Below are 24399 nucleotides of genomic sequence, written 5' to 3'. Positions count from 1 at the left end.
AATATATATATATATGGAAAAGGGTGGGGGCTACCATCCCAACCTCTGTTTAAGTTTCCATTTCTCCCCAAGGTTGTTTTCTTTTCAAGTATGAAGAAGTTCCTTTATGTCTGAGCAGATTTGTGCTGAATAAACAATCTTCTTGCCACAGAAAGACCCTGTGTCAAATGGCACTGAGAAGAAATTGCCCTACTTTTGTGCTAAAGCTTTCCCCAAGCTTATACCTTGCTCAAACTCAAATATTAGTAGAAATAAATATGGGATCTAAAGAAAAGGTCATCTCAGGGCAGCTTCACAGTAGCCCTGGCCATTCACTACCCTCAGGGCACATCCTCTGTTTTGCAAGGAAGGACACTGGCTCTGAGCCAGTTGCCAGGGAGGCTCTGAGCTGTACCAGGGCAATGGCTAAGTGAACTGCATCTTACCTCTCCAGGAACTTATTATCTCCCTGTTAAAGGACCATTTGTTTATTAAAATGTGATGACCAACTTTATCTTCTATGCGGAAAAAAAAGAGGTAAATGCTTGCAGTGACTTCAAATGTATCAGAGATATTGTGTGTGTGTGTGTGTGTGTGTATGTATGTGTGTGCAACACAAATGTGTTTTTCAAAATAAATTAATCCTCTAAATATGACTTCCTATCTGCTTTACTGTTAGTAGTTCATAACAACTTGGTCTCTCTAACATACATTTAAGAGATATGAGACATTTCCATCAGTAAGTTACTTAGCAAAGAGAAAATTTTAATGGGGGATAGGGAAGTGTATGATATAGGTAACTGAATGGCTTGCCAAACTCCAAACAATTACGAGAATTATTGATCTTTTCCCTGAGTCCTGCATATCCTTTTTGTTATAACTAAAACATCTAAAGAAAGCATGCCCTTTTGTAAGTAGACTTAATACAGTTCATAATATCTTGTCTGCTGTTACAGATAAGGCAGAGTATACAATATTTGAGGAACTGAAAAAATTATAAAAAATGAATTGCTAGAGTAGGTGCTTGAAAGAGGTAGTAACAGGCTGCACTGAAAGCAAACTTGAGTTTTCACAGTTATTTATTTTTTTATGTAATATATTCCCAATATCTCTTTCCTAAAACGCCATAAAGTGGGAAAATCAGTCCTAAAATTTCTGATTATACTTGCAAAAAATAATATTCTCTAATTTCATAGACTTCTATTGAGGTTCACTTTGTTGTTCAGGATTCATACTTTTAGAGGATTCTTATTTTCCTTGTACTATGCATGAAATCAAGGAAGGACACTGGGTTTCAGTATGTGTTTTCTTGTAAACTGCCTTCAAAGAAATAAAGCCTAACTTACCACATTTAGAAATAGGCCTATAAAAGAAACTAAAGTACAAGTGTCTGAAATTTATGGTAAAAGTCATCTTTGTAATTTGTTTTGGTGAGATATGTATAACCATGGACACCTAAAAACTCGAGAAAATTCTTTGAAGCAGGGAACACAGATCAATGAATAAGAAAAAGGAGACACATTATATGTGAAAGATCCTGTTTGTGTTTATAGGTTTGGAAAATAGATACTGAAATAGGTTAAAATTTACACTGAATTATTCAATGAGAGATGCTACTTTTAATATTTTCAGAGTTTAGAAACTATTGGATTCATGTATGAAATTATTTATGCATGAAACTATTGGATTCATGTATGAAATCTTTACACTATGTTGAAGAGATATGGAGAGAGTGGGCAGCCTTGCCTTGTCCCTGATTTAGACAAAGGGGATGGACATTGGAAATAAGGGAAAACAAATAACAGGATAGGAGCCTACCACTGAGGGCCTCTGAAAGACTCTATCTAGCAGTGTATCAAAGCAGATACTAAGACTCATAACCAAACCTTCGGCAGAGTGCAGGGAATCATGAAAGAAGGGGGAATTAGTATGACTTGGAGAGGACAGGAGCTCCACAAGGACCAAATATATCTGGCAAAAGGGGTCTTTTATGAGACTGTATCTCCAAACAAGGACCATGTATGGATATAACCTAGAACCCCTGCTCAGATGTAGCCCATGATAGCTCAGTATCCAAGTGGGTACCCTAGTAAGGGGAACAGGAACTGTCTCTGACATGAACTTAATGGCAGGCTCTTTGACCTTCCCTCCCCCCAAGGGAGGAACAGCCCTGTTAGGCCACAGAGGAGGACTTTGCAGCCAGTCCTGAAGATACCTGATAAAACAGGGTCAGAAGGAAAGGGAGGAGGCCCTCCCCTATCAGTGGACTTGGAAAGGAGCATGGGAGGAGATGATGAAGGGAGAGTGGAATTGGGAGGGAATGAGGGAACGAGATACAGCTGGGATACAAAATTAATAAACTCTAACTAATATTAAAAAATAAAAAGTTTTAAAAAATGGGGTACAGAGCTAAACAGAGAATTCTCTATAGAGGAATACTGAATAGCAGAAAAAAACTTAAAGAAATGTTAAATGTCCTTAGTCATCAGGGAAATGAAATTCAAAATAACCCTGAGATTTCGCCTTACACCCATTAGAAAGGCTAAGATCAAAAACTCAAGGGACAACACATGCTGGAGAGGATATGGAGAAAGGGGAACCCTCCTCCATTGCTGGTGGGAATGTAAACGTGTACAACCACTTTGGGAATCAATCTGGCACTTTCTCAGAAAATTAGGAATAGCGCTTTCTCAAGATCCAGCTACTGTTAGGCATATATTAGAAATATGCTGAACTATACAGCAAGGACATTTGATCAACCATATTTGTAACAGCTTTATTAATAATAGCCAAAATCTGAAAAACAAAAACAAACAAACAAACAAAAAAACCTAGATTTTCCTCAACTGAGGGACGGATACAGAAATTGTGGTACATTTACAGAATGGAATACTTACTACTTAGCTATTAAATACAAGGAAATCATGCAATTTGCAGGCAAATGGTGGGAACTACAAAAAATCATCTTGAGAGAGATAGCCCAGAAGTAGAAAGACATACATGGTGTATACTCACTCATGAGTAGTCATTAGACTTATCATATAGGATAAACATACTAACTCCCCCTTCTTTGATACGATTCCTCTGTGTGTAAGGGGAACAGGGACTATTTCTTACATGAACTCAATGGCTGGCTCTTTGACCTCCCCTCCCCCAAGGGAGGAGCAGCCTTGCTAGGCCACAGAGCAGGACATTGCAGTCAGTCCTGATGAGATCTGATAAGCTAGGGTCAGATGGAAGGGGAGGAGGACCTCCACTATCAGTAGACTTAGAGAGGGGCAGGGAGAAGATGAGGGAGGGTGGGTGGGATTGGAAGGGAATGAGAGAGTAGGATACAGCTGGGGTACAAAGTTAATAAACTGTAACTAACATTAAAAAATGAAATTAAAAAAAGGAAAAAAGAAATCTTTACACTAATTAACTATCTGGTTAGTCTTGTAGTCTTGTAATCTGCCTTCATGATTGTAGGAAACTGTGAAAGTTATTAACTAGATACCTTGTTTCTCCTAAATCTGATTTGCTCAAGAAGAGCTACCTCTTTGTCTTCCCATAGAAAGGTTATTTCTATTTTTCCTAATAAAGTCCTTAATTCCCCCTCATTATCAAATAATTTATGACTCTCAGGCACCTTGCAACTTCGAGGCTGATGCATAGAATTTATTATGCTCTCATCCCCTCCTCCTTTTTTGAGTTAGTTTGTGAGCTTAGGCAATTTGCAAGACACTTGATTCCAGTGAGTAGTTTCTGCCAATTAACAAAAGTTCTTCACTTTTTCAGAACTTGGGGAGTACATTGAACAAATACCATCATGTCCTTTAGTGAAATGCACTTTGCCGTGAGTAGTAAATCTATGTGATAAAAACATATCTTCAAGACAGCCTATCAATAGTATATATTTCAAGGAATATTGTTGGCATAAAACTTAATGAAATATGCCCTTTACTGTGACTTGGCTATCCAGTTTTCATTGATTCTTTCTAGTAGCAACCTATACTTCTTTTTTGGTTGAAGAATATTACCAATGGATATTTTGTTCCCCTTTAACCATCGGTCAATGTCTATCACCATGATAGGTTTTATTGACATTTGATTGAGCAGAGGCTCTTATGTATCCAGAAATGCGCAGAGTACTCATTTATAGTGAATAATTGTCAAGGATACCGGTTCCTAACCATCCGAATGCTGTGACCCTTTAATACTGTTCCCCAGTTGTTCAGGAGGCTTGATGTTAACAGTTCTTACCTTCTTTTCTTATGCAAGAATTGGGATTGTGAGAAAAAAAATTGAGACACACATATACACACATATATAAATAGAGAGAGAAAAGAGAGAAAGTGTAAATGAGTAATAACCTATCCTGCCCATGATAGCATATATGTTAGCTAATCTCTAAATGCTTTTCGCTTTTTTGTTATGAAGGCATCCTTGTCCTGTGTTTTCTTGGATATAGTTGATCTCATGGGGTTGGAGAGTTTCTTCTATTATCTTCTGTAATGCTGGGTTGCTGCATAATTATTTAAATTTACTTATGTCATGGAATGTTCTGTTTTCCCCATTATGTGGATTGAAAGTTTTGCTGTGTATAGTAGTCTGTTTTGGCATCTGTGATCTCTGTCTACCTGATATCTGCCCAGGTCCTTATGACTTTCATAATTTCTGATGAGAAGTCTGGTGTGATTCTGATAGGTCTGCCTTCATATATTACTTGGCCATTTTCCCTTCCTGTTTATATTTTTCTTTGTTCTGTAGATTTAGTGCTTTGATTATTATGTGGCAGAGGAATTTCTTTTCTGGTCTAGTCTATTTGGCGTTTTGTAGGTCTCTTTAACGTTTATGGACATCTTTTTCTTAAGGTTACAGAAATTTTCTTTTATGATTTTATTGAAAACACTTTCTGGACCTTGGAGCCTGGAATCTTCTTTTTCGTCTATTCCTATTATTCTTAGGTTTCATCTTTTCATGGTATCCTTGATTTCTTGGATGAACTTTTCCAATTTCATTTTTTCTTTGAGAGATATATATAGATTTCTGAAATTGTATCTTCAGCACCTGAGATTCTCTCTTCCATCTCTTGTATTCTGTTGCTGATGCTTACTGCTTACCTTTGTGGTTCCTGAACTTTTCTCTAGGTTCTCCAGCTCCAGGGATTTCTCTGTTTGTGTTTTCTTTATTGATTCTAATTCTATTTTCACATTTTGCACCATTTCCTTCATCTGTTTGAACGTGGACTCCTGTCTTTCCATGATGGCCTCTGTTTTTTTTTTTTTTTTTTTTTTTTTGTTCTTTTCCTCTTTATGTGCCTCGAATAACTGCATAATCAAGGCCATTTTCCTGTGTTTCAACTGCAATAGAATATCCATTGATTTTTGGATATTCTGTTAAAGCCATGATGTCCTGGTTTTTGTTGCCTGTATTCTTATGCCAGCCTCTAAGCCATATGGTTGTCTGTGGCCTTGGCTGAGTGTTCTTGGAGCCTGTACTGCAGACTGGGACCACCTCTGTCTCAAGTCTTGAGTAGTCTCTGCTGGATTCATTGTCTCTGCTGGCTCACTGTTTGTGACCCAGGTATGCCAGGTAGCTGGGGCACAGGCAGAAAGATCTCTGAGCCTAGAAGTGTTCCAGTGTCCCACAGGCTTCCTTAAGATGGTGGAGTATTGGATTTGGGTCCCAGGCCTAGCTCAGCTCTATTGGGTTCACTGGCTGTGCTGGACTTTTTCCTACACAGTGGCCAGGCTGCTGGGGAGCAGGTGGAAAGATCTTTGAGCCTAGAGCTAATCCAGTTCCCCACAGGCCTTTTTGTGGAGCAAAACAAAGGGACTTGGGTTCTATGTCTAACTCAGCTCTGCTGGTTCTCTGACTGTGCTGAGCTCACTGTTTCTGGCCCATGCGATGGTTTATTATGATACATACTCAGTACTTCCTGGCAATTCCCAGGCCCAAACATGGTACTAGAATCAAGTGAGGTTCCACACATCAATGTCCTACAGGGAATTGTTGGACTCCAGGTGCAACTTCATTTCCTTTCTCTCATGTTCTTTTAGATTGAAAGGTGTATATGTGTGAGCATGCTTAAAGCAATGATAGTTCAGCTGTTGGATTGCCATGAAACCACTTGTTTGGCCTAGGAATAATAGTTTAACTAATTAGATGGAGTCAAAGAGGCTAAAATAGTATTTTTTGTTCTCTGGTATTTTACCTATCTATTGCATAAAATATATGTGTCCTCCTACTCATCCTGCAAATGAGGGATTTTGGTAATAAGATCACAATAAATGAAAAATTGTAAGCTTCACTGAGATTTCTGTCTACATTGACTGAAACGTCAACTGCTTCTTTTATAGTTCCAGGTCACTGCATAGATCACACATGCTAATGTATCCAAAACATTTTGAATATTATGAAAAACATATGAGTGTAAGATACTTGAAATTAGCCTTGCTATAAAGAAATATGAACTTAGTATTTGATATTTAACTGTGAAGAGCTTAGTAGTTGATATTTAACTGTGAAATCAGAGTAAATATAGCTGAAGAACATATTGAGAGTTAAGGTTAGGAGCTGCCAATGAACCTAGATTCATATGAGAGTAGGGAAAATGATCATTTGTGCACACAAAATACATGGTTTACATTTGCTTTCTACCAATCATATTCTTCTTAATTCATTTAATGAGATGAATTTGCAAATAAAATTAAGAACACTCTCATGGGAACTTCAGTGTCTATGATTTGGATACATAAAGAAAAGTAACAATAATTCTACAAAGAAATGAAAATTACTTTTTATATAAATGAGACATTAATTGTCTGTGCTTTACTTCACTTTCAACAATGTTTTCAAAGCACAGTAGCATATGTATATTACTCTCTAAGAGTATTATTTATTTTAATTTTTAAGGTTATATTATAATTACATCATTCCCCTTAACCTTTCCTTCTTCCAAAGCCTCACCTCAGCAGTCATTGCTCTTTAGAATTCATGGCTTCTTTTAAATTTTGTTACATACATATATATATATATATATATATATATATATATATATATATATATATACACATATGTGTATATGTATAGTCCTAAATATATTCCAGCTCAGTTTGTGTACTGTCACTTGAACATTTGTGTAGGCTACCCATTCTGCATTTCTCATGTCTCAGACTATTCCTCAGCTAACCAATTCCTCACCTTAGTGGAAATATCTGTTGCATACTGTATATATATCTTTGTCAGAATAGTCCATATTTTTCTACATTTTATACTTTTGTACAATTTTACAGTTACATATTTAATAGTATCCATGTTATATACAATATTTACAATCATGCTTCTTTACAATATATATTAGAAATATATTTATATCAGGCTTATAAACGTATCTCATTCTTTCAGTCTACTGTATTATATGGTACTATTATACAAAATAATCATAATTTTATTTAATCAGTTTTTTATTAATAGAAATTTATGCTGTTTCAAAGATTTAGCTGTTACTAGCAGTAGTCAACTATGGAAACTGAAATGAAAACCTGATATGATTGGATTTTGAATTCAGATATTTAAGCTATTATTCTTTATATTCTAAATAAAAATTAAAGGTCATGTTATTAAAATTTGTTTTTCTCCATTCAGCTTGGTCCTGGATTTTGGCAAGGGCCTGAAACTGGCTTCCAGATGGAGAATGGGGGTTCCATTTCTCTCAGGAGCAACTAGAGCACTATAGGACGAGGCCTGAGGGTGCTGGACTGGGTGTGGAAAGGATTTCCACAGAGTGTTACAGTTTAGCTCTTTTAGAATGATATCACAGGTGGCAGTGGAAACTGAGAAGTTCCAAAGTCTATAGAGATACCAAAGTGTTATAGCTCTTGGTTAAGCTGCTGTGCTGAGTACAGCAGAGGTGTGGGCCAAAGCCCATGTCTAATCTGCTCACAGCTGAGAAACAAGCCTGGTGAGACCTAGACCTGGTGAGGCCTAGGTCCAGAAGCCAGAGGGCATACCTATGAGACACTTCCCAGTGGGAGATAAATGACAAATCTCAGATAGCCTTGGTGGAAGGCTGGTGGTATTACGCCACTCACAAGTTTATTTGAAATCAGTGTGTTATAAACCTTGGCAGTGGGAGGAGTTTTGAAGTTGAATGTGTTTGATTCACTGAGGTCAGGGGGTCAGGGGTCATTGATTTACATGTAGTGGTACAGTGCTTCATTTTCCATGCAGTAACATGGTCTTATCACAAGAAAGAGAACATAGCATCTAATTATCCTAGGAGTGAGGCAGTAAACTCCAAGTATAGTTGAAGGTCACTGCTGAAGACTAAGATCTTCAAGGTCGGGGATTCCCAGATCCTTGCTATCGGGAAAGTGTCTGGTCAATAGCATACCCTTTGTAACACTTCTTAAAGACCTGGGATCACCCAGATCAGGGGAGACTTTTTGAACCTTACTGAGAAAAGGGAGTCTATCATCATAGACAGAGCACAAAGAAATGGCTATCCAGAGACATCAGACTTCAACCTAATACAGCAAAGCCTGACAAAAATTGACTGAAATTAATACATCATAAAAATAATAAGATAGACTTTTGGGTCTGTGTAAATTATCCACAAATCTGATTGGTTTAAAAAATGTGAAATTTTGTATATACATAGTGAGCAAAACACACAAAAACATACATATATATGTATATACATGGGCTATCAATGAAGATTTGTTGAAAAGGACAAACAATTTATTCATTGAAATTTTTCTATAGTTTATTTTTGGTTATCAACGATTACTTTTAGAATATTACCAAAATTTTCTATTTCTATAATATTATACATTTTTGATCAGCCCATCATTTTTTTCTTCTAAATATACTTGTAAATATGAGAAAGAACCATTTCATATCAGCAAGGATTTCCTAAAACGTCAGTTAATGATGGTTTAATGATTATCTTTATAACCTAGCTGAGTGCTAAGCCTTCTGTATATTATAAAGATCTATAAAACATTTTAGAGAGGTGAAATCCAGTTGCATAGTTTATGTAAGACATAAATAGAGTGAGAATTTAAATAAATTCAAGGTATGAAAAATAAGGTGAAATAAAGTGGACTCTGACAACAATATATATGACATCATCTTTGCATTTCCCAAGTCCTCTAGTTGCTTTCCTCTAGTTATCTCTGTGATTTGTTTCCTTTTCTCTTTCAGTTTTCTAGACTACATCCTCATCTCACTTGTTGCTTTGCCGTGCTTCACCTTTACTACTGTGTTTTCTTACCTACCTTTGCTTTCCCCTAGCACATCCCACATGCCAAGTTAATTATCATTAAATTCACAACCTTTGATTCATTGTTTTAATCCAAGAATTAGCAACAATACTTTAGCCTACCATATCATTCCAAATCTGTTGGCAAACGTCCTATGATCCTTCTGAATTGAGTTCTTTCCTATCTGTGTAGTGTCATTTCCAATTCATATTGTTCCTGCCATGAGCAATTGGCTCTCTACATTAACCACTGTATTCCTTCTTGTCAGATCCTTATTTTTTATGTACATTATTCTTGATAATTTTGATCACCATGTCATGGTTTGTGTTCCTTTCATTTAATTTAGAGGGTTTTTTTTAATTTCTTCTTTATTTATTGCTATTCTATTTTTTTCATCCTTTAAATTTCACGTGGACTTTAAGTCCCTTTATAAAAATTGTTCCTGACCATTTCAGGAAGCACTGACCTTTCTTTACTCCAAGTCATGTATATTTATATCTCTTACTTTTGCAGGGCTGCAAAGATAACCTTTCATTAGATTATATTATGGTTAATTCTATTCTTACTTTGTTGTGCTTGCCTAGTGTTCATGGTCCTAGATTATAAATTGAGCACAAAGAATAGTATTTTACTTCTTTGTCTGTTAGCCCAAACACCTGACTCAGTAAACAAACAGTGCTGACTTTTTAAAATCAGTCACTAAAGAAGCTATCAGTCCTTCCTTGTATTACATAAGATTGATTAAGACACACAATAGGGATGAATTCAATTCTTAAAAGTGTTATGATACTGGGAATCTCTACTACAATTTACTGAGACTAGTTAAGTGTCACAGAGCAAATATGAGAACTTAGTAGCCTATTTTAAGTGAATCAATGGTGCTTTAAAGTTGCTGTGAAACGTATATTGTATGGCTAGAGTAACAGCAGAAGTACAAACACTGTCTAATAAATGTTCACACATCATCAAATCTACAAACATTAAATATCATACATGGTAGAATATTCTTTATCTTATCTCAATTTTCCATTATTTTCTTTCATTTTCTTTTTTAGCTTTACTCACAGACAAGCCTCCCAAGCCATTGTTCCCAATGGAAAATCAGCCGAGTGTTATAGATGTCCAGCTGGGTAAGTCTCCTTCTAGGAATAATAATAGATCTTAAACTTCTTCTCTGTTAACAGATGGGGAAAATTGCATGAACCAGGAAAGGTTTATTGACACTGTTATTACATGCAAATCATTTTGTGTTTTGCTCATTTATAACCCTGGCATTCAGTACAATAGTGGTTTAAGGAAATGAGTTTGTATTGTATCGAGAAATGGTAATACTAATTTGTTATACTGGGTATTAAGTATGTTGTATGAGAGAGATTTTTAACTATGTGATTGATAGATTCATGGATGTCTTGCATTGGTGATTGGTACAGAAAAAAATTTCATAAATGTCAGCCAAACATTTTTATTTGAAGACAGTTAACTTGTGGAGACTAAACATTTAAATAAAAAGACAGCGCTCAGTGCAGCTTTTAAAATGATTTGATAATTTTATTTTTAACAACACAATCCAGTATTATTTAAAATGTATTTTAAGGACAGGATCTTGAATATTTATGAATCATATGATGTCAGGATAAGTATCAAATTGATTTTTGAGTATTACTGTCTTTTACAATGTCACGTAAGAACATAAAAGATTGAGTTTTTGTGTGCATGTATGTGTGTGTGTGTGTGTTCCCTTTCTCCAGTCCACGTGATTTCAAAACCATAAGAATGAATCTTAGAGGCAAGCTTCCTTGGTTCTCTTCCAAAGGGTGGCCTTTAATCTAAACTATGTTTCTTAACATTTGTGAGCTTGATCTTAGTACTCTCAAGTTTTCCAAATAAAAAACAAACAAACAAAACAAATAGAAGAACTGAGTAAATTTTTTTAAATATATGATTTTTTGCAATTTATGGCCATGATGGTGCCTATCAATTATACAACCAAGAGAATTTCATTTCCTTGGGAAACTGTTTATTGTCATTTTGATTTTTCCAACCAAACTTGGATTAGTACAAGTTTATTCTATCTTGAAAAGAGGAGAAAGAAAAATATGTCCCTACTATCTTGTTCACTGCTCTAAAATGCAGTTTTTAAATGCTGACTAATAGCATGAGTACCCAAGCTCAGTCTGTTTAAACCAAGAGAGAGAGAGAGAGAGAGAGAGAGAGAGAGAGAGATAATAAACCTGTTGGACTGGGAGTGGTAGCTGATTCATAAATGTTGAAGTATCAATCTATGGTTCTTTCAACTTTCCCTATATTTTCTTTGAAATCATTATAATTTATTAAAAAAGATTAAAAAGAAGAGATGTGCAGACATCCTTTCTACCCAATTAGGTTTACTCACGCTTCTCCACTTCAACTAATATGGAATTATGCCAAGGGTACAAGGGTAGGTTGTGGTTTCTAAGCAGTTACATGAAGACATTTAATGATCTTTTATTATGAGGTTACATTGGCAGCCATAGTGGATAAATTATTTCATAAGAAAACATATATACTAAACAGAAAAAATTAAATTTACATAAATACTTCAAATAAAATTTGAGCAAATTATATTTATGACTATGGGAAGACCTTTGCTTCTCTTCTGCCATTATATACACTTCAACAGAGAAGTTTGAAAATAACTACTCAAAGAAATGGGCCTTTCTAAGGGATATATCCTACTCAATTTCACTAAATGTATCTTTGTAAGGGTTGTTTGTAACATCTACAATATACTTGCTCTGCATGAACAAATATTTTAACGTGTACTAAGACAGCCCACCACAATTGCCACCTTATAAAATTATTACATCAGTCTGACTCTGATTTACACTAGATATAAATCCAAACTTTTTAGTCTGAAAACAAGTTAATTTTTTTGACAGAAACTTGGAATACTGCCTGTTTTACCTCCAGGAAAGGCTGTTTCTACAAGATTTTGGAGTAATTATATCATTTAGCAAAAAGTAAAACATTATTGATCACCAGACCTTTTGCATTTCAACAAGCACAGTGTGTGGTAATTTGAAGTGGTTTTCTTTATCTAGCATCATTGCTTCAATTGAGAAATCATTTTGTAAGTAGTTTGTATTCTGCAGTAGTGAAGATGCCATTACAACCCCTGTAAATAGCTGCTCCTGTGTCAAAATGATAGATTTTTAGTCATAATGTTAAACACTTGAAAAATAATCTCACTACAGGAAAAAAGAAATAGAGAAACATAATGGTTCATTGGATGCCTCAGTTTATGTCTGAGGAAATGTAAAAATTCAATCTAGTTTGGTATTATTGATGATATACTTTAGTATATATTGGAATACTTGTTCAAACAAAGCATGTTGAAGTTCAAATTTCAATGTCAAAGGTCAATAATTTTATAATAATGAAAACCTCTAGAAATTATTTCACACCAGACTCCAAATTTTATCAAGTGTATTTAGCTTCAGTCACCCTCAAACTAAAACAAAAATTTCTGACGTTCCCTAAGAATGTAACAGCTCAATCCAAATACTTAAGTACCTTTTCAAATGTGGTCCTGGTAAATGCAGTGTCTTAAAATTTTATGCAGTGCTGGAGTAAACATAAGTGTTTCTGCTACTCCTACTATATGATTTTGTTTTTTGTTACTCTCCAAACTCTTTTTTGGCCTCAGGGATAAGCTTATCTAATAGGGTATGGCTTAAACAATGTTTTGAGATTCCAGCGGCTAGGTTGAAAGAAACTTGGAACTTCTCTTTCAGTCTCTTGATCAGCTGTAAAAACACCATGCTACATGAAAAACACACAAGCTATATGGGTATGACATCAGTCATGTGGAGAGAAAAAAAAAAAAAAACTCCAATGAGTATTAAGGCATCAGACATGTAAATGAAGAAAACACTTTGGAAATGAAGCATCCAGCTCAGCTGTTCTAGCATAGACATCAGACACAAAAATCATCAAGAAATTCAACTAATTGACAGTGGCCACTAATATAGAGATACTTTGTTAGGTGATGTTATTTACTATTATAAAAAGAACAAACAATTGGTTATCTAGAGCATTACATTTCCTCCATCCCTGAGAAAAGGCTCATACTCTCATGCAAAAAAGGAAATTTTAGGGGAAATATTGAGCATGAATTTCTAGGTAGCTATAGAAAAATGGCCTGGAATAATTGTGAAGAGTCTGTTTTCAGTTCTGACAGTTCCTGAAGGTAATCTAATAAACAACATTTTTCAGTAAAAATAAATACTTTTTAATACATAGATTTGGTATCAGTAAAGATATTTTGTTATGTCTCTAGAGGAAAATAAAAATCTCAGTTTTCATTCTGCTGTAGTGTAATCCATTAGTCATCCAAAAGGTTCTAGAAATTTACATACGTTTTTGCTGACATAGAGATGACAGTTTGGTTGTTGCTAAATTGTTTTCACATTATAATGCTGAGAGAAGATTAATCTTAACTGAATAACCATACACTTTGATATGATAAACACATTCTTAACAAAATAGTTGGAAAACTACTGCTCTCACATAACAAGCTTATGCAGCTAAAGCTGTCTGGGATAATGCTTAAAATATAAACAGGAAAAATAATGTGCACCATGAATGAGTAAATCCAATATTTTTCTACTATCTGCTTATTTTCTTTCTCTAACAGTAAGTTTAGCTTTATATTTAAGAAATAAATCTTTACTATACCAATGTTAATAATTTTCTGAATAGATGAACAATAAAACATTTATATTTCCCAAGAACTACTAATATTGCATCACAATTTATACTTTTGTTTTCAATAACAAAATATTAAGCGTCATATGATCATATACCCTATTTAAAATGTATTGATGATAAGGAGTATCTTCCTTATATACTATTATCATAGAACAGAAATGCACCCTTTTCATACTGTAGAAGCTTCTGGAACATTTGAAAGGCTATAAACAAATTATATCTCAAAAAATTGAGATCAGCTACCCAATTATAATTAAAGATGATTTTGAAAATGTACCCTCGTGAATTTGGATATTTCTTCTTGGAAGCTTTCTATTACCTAAAGCTAGCTAGATTATTAGAAAATAGACAATGAGAAGTTTACTTTTTATGTTAAATATTCAAAAAGAAGCCCTGAGGGGCTGTGGTAATATCAGAAAACTTTGGACCAGTAGATCAGTTGGAGCAAATTGAAATTACCTCAGATGGTTGGAAGTCAATCTGGCGCTTACTCAGACAATTAGGAATAACGCCTCCTCAAGACCCAGCTATACCTCTGCTAGGTATATACCCAAAATTTGCTCAAGTACACAACAAGGACATTTGCTCAACCATGTTTGTAGCAGCTTTATTTGTAATAGCCAGAACCTGGAAACAAACCAGATGTTCATCATCAAAAGGAATGGATACAGAAATTGTGGTATTTTTACACAATGGAATACTACTCAGCAATCAAAAATGAGGAAATCATCAAATTTGCACGCAAATGGTGGGATCTAGAAAAGATCATTCTGAGTGAAGTATCCCAGGAGGAGAAAGACAAACATGGTATATACTCGCTTATATAGACCTACAAGATATAATAAACATAATGAAGTCTATACACCTAAAGGAGATAAACAAGAAAGCAGACACGAGGTAAGATGATCAATCCTCACTTAGAAAGACAAATGAATGTGCATTGGACATATGACAGGAGTCTATCGCAGAAGGCATCTGAAAGATCCTACCAAGTAGCGTTTCAAAACAGATACTAAGACTCATAACCAAACCTTCGGCAGAAGGGGAGTTAGTATGACAGGGAAAGGATAGGAGCCCCACAAGTACCAAATATATCTGGGCACAGGGTTTTTTTATGAAACTGTTTCTCCAACCAAGACCATGTATGAATATAACCTAGAACCTTTACTCGGACGAAGCTCGTGGTAGCTCAATAACCAATTGGTTTCCCATAGTAGGGGGAACAGGGACTATCTCTGACAGGAACTCAATGGCAGGCTCTTTGACTCCCCCCCCCCCCAAGGGAGGAGCAGTTCAGCTAGGACACAGAGGGGGACTTTGCAGCCAGCCCTAAAGATACTTGATAAAACAGGGCCAGACGAAAGGGGAGGAGGTCCTCCCCAGTCCGTGGACTTGGAAAGGGGCAGGGAGAAGCTGAGGGAGGGAGGGTGGGATTGGGAGGGAATGGGAAAGCAGGATGCAGGGGGGTGCAGAGTTGATAAAATGTAAATAATAATAACAAGCAATAAAAAAAAAGAAAAAAAAGAAATTACCTCAGATGTTTCAAACAGCTAATAGTTCTTTAGGTGTGTCTGATCTTATATAAAATATATTTTATTTATTTCATAGTCTCATCCAGAATTTATTTTGGCTGTCTAAATTCATATTTAATGACAGTGTTATGTGTTCCTGGATCAAACTGTCTCTGTATGTAATCCCAGTACTTGACTTGGAGACCAGCCTGGTCTACAGAGTGAGTTCCAGAACAGCCAGAGCTATATATCGAGTCCCTGTCTAAAAATAACAAAACAGACAAACAAACAATGCAATCAATTTCTCCAACATATCTGCTTCTACTGAAAATTATATTAGCTCTCCTAAAAGACCATTAGAAAAGACTCTGTTGAAGCAAAAATCAGAAAGTAAAACTTGAGAAATTCAGGAGTAGAAGGCATAAGTTAAGAAAAAAATACTAACAGAGCTCTAAATTATATTTTCAACAAAATTAATATTTTGAGGCAATTTCATTATCGAAGTACATTCATTGTGTTCTTACCAGATGTCAAACACTGTATTAAGTCTTAGAGATGCAGAGGTGGATAAAATAAGACTTTTGGTATTTAGAGGGTCTTAGTTTAGTAGGGAAGGCAGGCAGATAAGCAGAATTTCAGTGCAATGTAAGAACAACTAAAACTGAAATGGAAAAAGGAATAGTGACTGTTCTTGCGGTAGAATCTCATATATCAAAGATGTTCACTCAATACCCTTACATATATCTATAATCTCAACTGAAACACTAGATTCATTAGAAATAATTAAAAGTTACCAGAGGTAAAAATTTTAAAACCACAGCCTGTTTACTACTCACTTCAATATAGCTAATATTAAAAAAAAAGGGTAGGCTCATTTTAACAAAATGTAACTAATAAGAAAAATAAAATTAAAAAAATGGGTTGATAGGAGATAGTTAGGTGGCTCAATGGAGAAAGCATTTGTGACACAATCATGAAGACTTGAAATATAATGCCTACCATCCTTGTAAACATCAAGTGTGATAGTCTGTAACTGTAGCACCTGTATTGGTTTGGGGTACTGGGAACATATACAGTCAACTATTTTGAAGTTCATTGGCTAGGGATTCTAGTCCAACCTGCAAGATCCAAGTTCAGTGAAAGACACTGTTTCAGAAATCAAGGTGAAGAGTGATAAAGATATCTGAAGCTGACCTTTGGCTACCACACATGCATGCATACTTGAGTTCATCTATAGTGAGTGCATCTGTACACACACATGCACAGACACACAACACCCCAAAGGGGAAAATCTTTTCATTACACACTTGAGTCAGTTTAGTTTATCAAAATTATTCAACTCTTTCTAAAGTTCACAGAGAATAAGCAAATCAAAGGAGGTCAACTAATTTTTTCTAAATCATGAAGCCAGAATTATTATTGACATGAAAAGCAATACATAATTATTTCCTTAAACTATGATACTATTTGATATTTGCATAATGTGTAGTATGATGAGAAGACAGTGTCCAAGATGATGATGATGATGATAATGATGATGATGATGATTACTGCAATGCTGAGGATTGAGACAAATACATGCTAAGGATTTTTTTTTTACCACTAGCTATATCCCCACCCTTACATTTTTGAGACAGATTCTCAACTGTCTAAATCAAGGTGTCTGTGAACTCTCTAAGTAGTCTTAGCTGGGCCTGAAATAATCATTTCTAGCTCCTGAGTGTTTGAATTACAGGCATGAACTTCTTTTTTTCTTTCTAATATATTACTAGCAACACATATCTGTAAACCACCCATGATGTGTCTGAGTCATGTTTTGAAAAATATATTTATAAGGGAGGAAAATTTTTCTAATACTTACTTCTTGCCTGTATTTATAAACAATAAAGGATACTTAAAGGTATTATCCAAATAATGCAGAGGTACCCTCTAGTTCAACTGCAAGGACACTTAAGCGTAGTTTATATGTGAATGTGCTAGACACTTTCTTAAGGTCTGTAGACATGTAGCTAAAGTATAAAATAAATCATATAAAGGCATTTGTATTTATGTAAAACTATGCACACTGTTTGGGATTTGAACATTATAATTGGAACATCAGATTAATTACATCACATTCACTTCTTACACCATTGAAATGTAACTTCACTTCTACTACTCTTTCAAAACTCATAGCTAACTAATATTTGAATTAATCAATTTGATTACTTTCTCTAATTCTTTTTAGTCTTTGGAACTTTCATATACTTTCTGCACCGTTGAGGTACCTGGCAAACCATAGGCATTCCTTTTTAAATTAATATTTTCTTTTTCCTTCAAATCTTGCTGTATTTCTTTGTTGTAAATGTAATTATCAGTCTCTATTTCTGATATTTCTTCCTACATATCTAATATTCTTACTTTGGGTGAGGCCTTCACAAGAGACTAATTTCTGTCTCTTATATGTGAATGGAATAAACAGCCCTTATAAGCTTAGTACTAAAGGCTGATACAAGAAGGATACATAGGTTACACATTCTTGGAAGAAATCTGGAAAAGTTGTGTAACTGAAAAAAAAAAAAAAAAGATAAACACAAGCCCAGAGAAGACAAAAATCAGTGGATGTTGAAAAACATTAAAAGACCCTAAGAATTTCTAACTGGACTGGGGAATGAAGGTCTTTCTTCAGGTCCAGTCTATAAACATTGTACATTCAAACACAATGTTATGAAACACATAAGCAAACAGAGACATATGACTTAATCACACTAACAAATAAACCTCTATACACTGGACCTGAACCAATGGAGATATATGAATTAAATGGAAAAGAATTAAACATTCTAAAATCTGTGCACCTAAAGAAGCTAAGCAAGAAGGAGGACCCTGGAGAAGATGATCAGTTCTCACCCAGAAAGGCAAATGTGACAGACATTAGAAGAGGGAGAAAACAGGGAACAGGACAGGAACCTACCACAGAGAGCCTCTGAAAGACTCTACCCAGCAAGGATCAAAGCAGACGCTGAGACTCATAGCCAAACTTTGGGCAGAGTGCAGGGAATCTTATGAAAGAAGAGGGAGATAAAAAGACCTGGAGGGGACAGGAACTCCACAAGGAGAGCAACAGAACCAAAAAAAAAAAAAAATCTGGCCCCAGATTTCTTTCCTGAGACTGGTGCTTCAACCCAGGACCATGCAAGGAGATAACCTAGAACCTCTGCTTAGATGTTGCCCAAGGCAGCTCAGAATTCATGTGGATTCCCTAGTAAGGGGAGCAGGGCCTGTCTCTGACATGAACTCAATGGCTGTCTGTTTGGTCATCCTCCCCTGAGGGGGGAGCAGCCTTACCAGGCCACAGAGGAGGACAATGCAGCCAGTCCAGATGAGACCTGATAGGCTAGGGCCAGATGGAAAGGGAAGAAGACCTCCACTATCAGTACAATTGGAAAGGGGCATGGGAGGAGATGAGGGAGGGAGGGTGGGATTGGGCGGGAATGAAGGAATGGGCTACAGATGGGATACAAAATGAATAAAGTGTAATTAATATAAAAATTTAAAATTAAAATTAAAAAAATAATTATGTATATACTGAATGAACACACCAAAATTTTGTGTTTACTAAGAATGAGAGTGGGTGCAGGTTTGCAGTACAAAACAGCAACAGGCAATAGAGAGACAAATCAGTCAGAAAATAAAAATGTAATACCCTTACTATGGATAATCATCTCTAATAATATGAGAGATAATAATATAATGCTAACTTAGAGTTTTTCAGGTACATACTCCAAAGTAATATAGCTGGATAATGTGATTGCTCTATTTTAGCCTGTGACCTTTTTGAAAACTCATACAGATTTCTGTAGTGACTACGCTTATTTATATTCCTACCAGCACTATATACATGTTCTTTTCCTCCATATTCTCAAATAGATGAAAACAGAAAGGATGGAAAATGATATTACAAATAGATGGAAAGGTTGGAAAATGATATTACAAATAATAATCAAATGAAAACAGGGTTGATCTTAGATGTCAGAGAAAATATATTTTAACTCAGAATATATCATCTACCCAAGGAAAGATATTGTAAAAGTGGTTATTTCTTTAGTCCTACTTGGCAGTGGTGAATACAGGGGCCTACTTTCAAACAATGAAACATACAAGCCAAACACTAGTGAGGCTGTAGGAGAACTCATGTTCATTTTCAACAATGCGTAGAATATTGAGACTAAAGATTAACACCTTCCGTTCACTTTTACCTTTCATTTTGCTTTCCATCTATGTTCACACTTAAATAAAAGGTGAGTCTTTTATGGATAGCAAACATTGGTGTCTAATTCTATTTTCACATATTTTGTGGTTCTGGGGATTTAACCAAAAGCCTAAGTGTGTTAAGCAAAATTTCTTCCTCTGAACTCTGTTGTAAAGCCAGTATGTATTTTTTTTTCTGAATCCAATCAACTGTTCTATACACTTAAAGTAGTCTAATTTTCCATTAACATTTTGGTAGTCTACATGCTAATAGATTTTATATTGACATTTCTAAACATGAATACCACTACAATTTGTTTATATTTGTTCCTTTCTTATGTTCTCCTGTTACCTTTTTCTCCCTTGCTAGTCCCTTTGTACCTTCTAAATATAATTTTCTGTTTTCATGCTCTCTCTCACTCTCTCACTCTCTCTCCCTTCATCTGCCTCTCTATCACACACACAAGAACACACACATATGCATACCAGAGAGAGACATGAAAACAGAATTTGTAATGCTATAACAAAAATGTTTTAAAATGGCATATATAAAGAGCTTTCTGTAAAATCTTAAAACACCAACCAATAGATGATGCATTCTTTTAAAAATATATCTCATTTCCCAGGTTTTATCAGATGTCATGTCCTAAGAGAATTATTTACACATTTAAGAAGTCTTAAATTATACTAAGTAACATTTCTTTCCACAGTGGAATATAACTAGAAATCAAAATATTTGAAGCAGAAATAAAATTCATATGTGAAAATTAAAGAACACCCTTGAAAAATAAACAGGTTAAAAAAAATCAAAAGTTGCAGAAATGATCTTGAGAAAAAAAGAGATGAAAACACCACCTATTAAAATCTATGAAATTCAGCAAACATTTTTGTTATAGCATTACAAATTCTGTTTTCATGTACTAAGATTTTTAGATTTATGTTAAGTAAGCTAGTTCCAAAAAGACAAATATCACATTTTATGTCATATGTAGAATCAGAGGCTGTGGGCATATGAAAGACAAATGGGGACTAGTAAAGAAACATTAGAAGAGGAGAAGGGACTGAAAAGAATTAATAGAGTTGGGTTAATATGGCTAAACACTTTATATTTATGTTTTGAAATCAAATAATGAAATACATTTGTAGAGTTAATACACTGTTGTAAAAAAGAAACTTTATGGCTGCAAATTCCAATTAGACAAAAATAAATTTCTAAAACTAACATCCTAGCTTTGTACTTCAAAATAAAAAAAATCAAGCCTATATACCCAAATTTAGAAAAGGAGAAAGAAAAAGAGGAAGAGGAGATTATAGAAGAGAAGGAGGAAAGGAAATGTTAAAAATAGAAGAAACCAGTTATGGCTATAGCTTAGATATATAGCTCTCCCCTAGAATGCAAGGCTTGTAGCCCTGGATTCAATCCTCAGTATGAAATAACACAGTCAAAAAAATTAATTCAGAAGTGGAAACATTAAAAAAAATCAATGAAACTGTATTTTTTTCTTATAAGTTTATTTTATTCAATTTACGCCCTGTAGATCCTTCCCTCTTCGTCTCCCAGTCCTACTCTCTCTCTCTCCTCATTCCACCCTCCCTTTTTCCTCAGAAAAGGGGAGGTGCCCTTTTCATCCACCCCAGCTCATTAAATTGCATCAGGACTAAAAGTGTTCTTCTCTTCCCCTGTGGCCTGTCAAAGCAGTCCCACCAGAGCAAAGTGATCTAAAAGCTAGCAAGTGAGTCCCTGTCCAATGCAGTTCTCACTTCCCTTACTAGAGTAACCACTTGAAGCCAAAGCTGTCCATCTTCTACATCTTTGTAGGGGATCTAAGTCTAGTTCATGTATATTCCTTGGTTAATGCTTCAGTCTTAGCCAATCCGTCTGGACCCAGGCTAGTTGGCTCTATTGTTTTCTTGTCGAGCTCCTGTGACTTACTGATCTCTTTTTCTTTACTCCCACTATTTCTCAAGACTCCCTACACATTGCCCAATGTTTGCAAGTCTCAGCATCAGTTTTGAGGTGCTGCTGGGTATAGCCTCTCAGAGGACGATTCTGTCAGGCTCTTGTCTGCAAGCTTAGCAGAGTATTTTTCATAGTGTCAGGGGTTGGAGCTCTCCTATAGGGTGTGACTTTGATTAGGCCAGGCATTGTTTGGGCAGTCTCTCAATCTCTGCCTTATTTGCCATATCTTTATCTCTGCACATCACCTAAGCAGGGTACATTTTGGGAAGAAGTTTTCGTGGGTGGGTTGGTGTTCCCCTTCCTCTACTAGAAGACTAGTCAAATTAGAAGTGTCCTCTTCAGTCTCTATGGCCTCTGCTACTAGGAGTCTCTGCTTGAATCTCCCTCATATCCTCCCAGGGACCCACACTGACTTAGATCTTCAGCTTGTCATAGAGATGTCCTCACCCTCACTTTCTCTTTTCTCTACAGACTTTCTGATCTCCAGCACTTGCTCTCCTCAGGTCTGATCTCCACCCTCTTAACTCTCTGTGTCCCCTCTCCTACCTTGTTCCATCTCTTTAGTCATTACCTCTGTCTGTTCTATCTCCCCTTTGGAGTGAGATTTATGCATACTCCCTTGGGGACTCCTGATTACTTATCCTATTGAGGCTATGCCTAGTAGTATGCTTACCTTGTACTGTATGGCTAATATTCACTTATAAGTGAGTAAAAACCATGTGTGTCTTTCTGGGTTTGGGTTACCTCACTCAGGATGATCTTTTCTAGTTCCTATCATTTGCCTGCAAATATCATGATTTCTTTGTTTTTAATAGCTGAGTAGTTATCCATTGTGTAAATGTGTCACAGTTTCTTTGTCCATTCTTTGATTGAGGGATATCTAGGTTGTTTCCAGATTCTGGCTATTATGAATAGAGCTGCTATGAACACAGTTGAGCAAGTATCTTTGTTCTATAGCAGAGCATCATTTGACTATATAACCAGGAGTGGTGTAGTTGTGTCTTCTGGTAAATATATTCCTACTTTTCTAAAAAAGTGCCAGATTGATTTCTAAAGAGTTTGTACAAGTCCACACTCACAACAGCAATGGAGGAGTGATCACCTTTCTCCAAACCCTTGCCAGCATGTGCTATTGCTTGAGATTTGGATCTTAGTCATTCTGACTGGTGCGATATGGAACCTCAGAGTTGTTTTGATTTGCATTTCGCTGATGACTAAGGAAGCTAAACATTTTTTTTTAATTGTCACTTCTGAGGAAATTTCCTTTTTATTTGCATTTAAAGTTCCTCTCCTTCCTGTGTTCCAGTGTGTGAACAGCTTATGCTTGATTTTCATGTTAAGTTCCCTGTGGGAGGAGGGTAGGGAAAGCCTCATCACATACAAAAGCATAACCCACAGATTTCTATGTCTGATCATTTCCCTCTTTCTTGGTGTTACCTGCTTCATGTATTCTGATGCTCCTTGCTTGCTGTTTGGTGTAGGAGAGAAATGCAATGGTGGGACAGAAGTACTTTCAAGTGATGCTGTTCCCATTTCTAGGAGCCTCTGGGATGCACTTAGACTCTTGAGGACCTGGTCTGTGGCAGACCACGTATGAAGAAAGCCCACTCTGCCTTGGGCCCTCAAGAGAAAGCACTGTGCTCTAAAGGCAAGGGCATGTGGTTAGGGAGCAGACTGGGCCCCTGGACAGTGCAACAGTGAGGAGTGACATCATGCATGGCTTGATTCCCCAGATACAAGCAGAGAGACTGGGGCATAGATGATTATAGTGTAATCAGGAAGACTGTAGATTGTAACGATGGTCTCTGATTTAGCATAAAAGGTGTGATATTGTCAAGGACACAATGGCTGAAGTGACACCAACATGCTTCAGCCAGAGAAGTGAGTGGCCAACACATGTGTGAACAGACGATGTTTTGTGAGTGCCTTAGCCAACAGCTCAGAGCTTCACATGAAGGCCACTCTGCCTGGCAAGCTTCTCTTGGACAGTATCTCCCATGGAGCCTTCGAGGCACTTACATAGCATATTTCTCTGTCCACTCTCTTGCTAGTCTGTTATACTTCTCTCTGTTGTCCTTGTAGGCGTGGGCTATTTTTGGCACCAGTAGGTCATGAGGTTTGGGGTCGCAGAGCAGAGAGCAGATGGACAAGAGAACTTTGGACACAGTCAATGCTGGGGACCACTGTGACCTCAAGATGTCCAGGCAAATGCTTCCACTGCTGTTGATATTAGGGTGATAGATTTTCATAGTAAAAGCAACAGTCATCACCCACAGGTCCTGCAGAACAGTGGGAACAAGGATCCCGCTGTAAGTCAGTCATTTCCTTCTGGATCCATTTCAGAGCCATGCTCTAACAACTCAGGCCCAGCCAGCCCCACCGGGCTCCCTGAGGCAGCCGGCTGGGTCCTGAGCATTTCTTTAAGTTCTTCTTGGCCATTTGAGATTCCTCTGTTGAGTATTCTCTGTTTAGTCTGTTCCCCATTTTTTAATTAAATTTTTCTTTTTTATATTAATTATAGTTTATTCACTTTGTATCCCAGCTGTAACCCCCTCCTTCATTCCCTCCCAATTCCACACTCCCTCTTTCATCTCCTCACATGTCCCTCTCCAAGTCCACTAATAGTGGAGGTCCTCTTCCACTTCCATCGGACTCCAGCTTATCAGGTCTCATAAAGAATGGCTGCATTGTCCTCCTCTGTGGCCTGGCAAGGCTGCTCCCC

General features: G+C 36.2%; 1 pseudogene; it reads right to left on the bottom strand.

The window, feature by feature from the left end:
- Positions 1-23642: 23642 nt before the first annotated feature.
- On the bottom strand, positions 23643-24026 carry LOC129676758 (ubiquitin-conjugating enzyme E2 D4-like; annotated as a pseudogene).
- Between the last annotated feature and the right edge of the window lie 373 nt (positions 24027-24399).

Source organism: Psammomys obesus, unplaced genomic scaffold (assembly GCF_907164565.1).
Source record: "Psammomys obesus unplaced genomic scaffold, mPsaObe1.curated_primary_1811, whole genome shotgun sequence".
Classification (NCBI taxonomy): domain Eukaryota; kingdom Metazoa; phylum Chordata; class Mammalia; order Rodentia; family Muridae; genus Psammomys; species Psammomys obesus.
This window is presented reverse-complemented; position numbering and strand designations above follow the sequence as displayed.